Raw genomic sequence first — 2,500 nt, forward strand, 5'->3', positions numbered from 1 at the left:
CAGCTGCGGAAGCCTGGGTTCAGCCAAGGTGCAGACCTCCAGCCGAACAGGGACTCATAGCCAAAACGCATACCCAGGCCTACGGAGGTGAAAACCAGCTTAAATGAGTCAAAATGTGTCGGGGCTGAGAGGTACCTCTCTCTCATATATTCTGCCGGTGGTGTGCAAAACTGGGTCTTTGCATGGAGTGTCACCCTATACCCACTTTAGGGACGCATGCAAAAAAGTGCCCGATCGCCTGGAACTGTCAGGCGGATTCGGCTCCCTGGAATTTCCTCATTCTGGTTCTTTTTCACTTTTTGTCTCTTTTGCGACATCTAGTGGGCAGGCTGCATTACTGCAACCGGGGACACCTCAAAACGCTTGGAACTGGGGAGCGGGCTCAATTTACAAACGTTTTGCGGGTCCTGGAAGTCAAAATTGTGACTTCTGAAAACGACTAAGTATCAAGGACTCATCGCGCGAATCGCTCTGGAACTGAAATCGGATGCGCGCACTGACATGCTCCCCTCTCTGGAAGTCTGACACAAGTTGAAAAATTTTCTAAGTCCCCAAAAATTTTTTTTTTCAACTTTTTTTCAATTTTCCCCCTGTGGGATATATATTTTACCCACACTTTTGGAGCCCTCCTGGGATGCCCTCTAACATACTAGAACCTCATTTTGTGGAAGTTTTCACAAAATTGTGAAATTTTCCAAAAAGTCAGAAATTTTGCAAAAACGACTAAGTATCAAGGACTCATCGCGCGAATCGCTCTGGAACTGAAATCGGATGCGCGCACTGACACGCTCCCCTGTCTGGAAGTCTGACAAAAGTTGAAAAATTTTCTAAGTCCCCAAAAATTTTTTTTTTCAACTTTTTTTCAATTTTCCCCCTGTGGGATATATATTTTACCCACACTTTTGGAGCCCTCCTGGGATGCCCTCTAACATACTAGAACCTCATTTTGTGGAAGTTTTCACAAAATTGTGAAATTTTCCAAAAAGTCAGAAATTTTGCAAAAACGACTAAGTATCAAGGACTCATCGCGCGAATCGCTCTGGAACTGAAATCGGATGCGCGCACTGACATGCTCCCCTCTCTGGAAGTCTGACACATGTGTGAAAATTTTCTAAGTCCCCAAAAATTTTTTTTTTCAACTTTTTTTCAATTTTCCCCCTGTGGGATATATATTTTACCCACACTTTTGGAGCCCTCCTGGGATGCCCTCTAACATACTAGAACCTCATTTTGTGGAAGTTTTCACAAAATTGTGAAATTTTCAAAAAGTCAGAAATTTTGCCAAAAACGACTAAGTATCAAGGACTCATCGCGCGAATCGCTCTGGAACTGAAATCGGATGCGCGCACTGACACGCTCCCCTGTCTGGAAGTCTGACAAAAGTTGAAAAATTTTCTAAGTCCCCAAAAATTTTTTTTTTCAACTTTTTTTCAATTTTCCCCCTGTGGGATATATATTTTACCCACACTTTTGGAGCCCTCCTGGGATGCCCTCTAACATACTAGAACCTCATTTTGTGGAAGTTTTCACAAAATTGTGAAATTTTCCAAAAAGTCAGAAATTTTGCAAAAACGACTAAGTATCAAGGACTCATCGCGCGAATCGCTCTGGAACTGAAATCGGATGCGCGCACTGACATGCTCCCCTCTCTGGAAGTCTGACACATGTGTGAAAATTTTCTAAGTCCCCAAAAATTTTTTTTTTCAACTTTTTTTCAATTTTCCCCCTGTGGGATATATATTTTACCCACACTTTTGGAGCCCTCCTGGGATGCCCTCTAACATACTAGAACCTCATTTTGTGGAAGTTTTCACAAAATTGTGAAATTTTCAAAAAGTCAGAAATTTTGCCAAAAACGACTAAGTATCAAGGACTCATCGCGCGAATCGCTCTGGAACTGAAATCGGATGCGCGCACTGACACGCTCCCCTGTCTGGAAGTCTGACAAAAGTTGAAAAATTTTCTAAGTCCCCAAAAATTTTTTTTTTCAACTTTTTTTCAATTTTCCCCCTGTGGGATATATATTTTACCCACACTTTTGGAGCCCTCCTGGGATGCCCTCTAACATACTAGAACCTCATTTTGTGGAAGTTTTCACAAAATTGTGAAATTTTCCAAAAAGTCAGAAATTTTGCAAAAACGACTAAGTATCAAGGACTCATCGCGCGAATCGCTCTGGAACTGAAATCGGATGCGCGCACTGACATGCTCCCCTGTCTGGAAGTCTGACAAAAGTTGAAAAATTTTCTAAGTCCCCAAAAATTTTTTTTTTCAACTTTTTTTCAATTTTCCCCCTGTGGGATATATATTTTACCCACACTTTTGGAGCCCTCCTGGGATGCCCTCTAACATACTAGAACCTCATTTTGTGGAAGTTTTCACAAAATTGTGAAATTTTCCAAAAAGTCAGAAATTTTGCAAAAACGACTAAGTATCAAGGACTCATCGCGCGAATCGCTCTGGAACTGAAATCGGATGCGCGCACTGACACGCTCCCCTG

The sequence above is a fragment of the Phyllobates terribilis genome, unplaced genomic scaffold, assembly GCF_046119375.1.
Source record: "Phyllobates terribilis strain yellow unplaced genomic scaffold, ASM4611937v1 Scaffold_9290__1_contigs__length_17738, whole genome shotgun sequence".
NCBI classification, from domain to species: Eukaryota; Metazoa; Chordata; class Amphibia; order Anura; family Dendrobatidae; genus Phyllobates; species Phyllobates terribilis.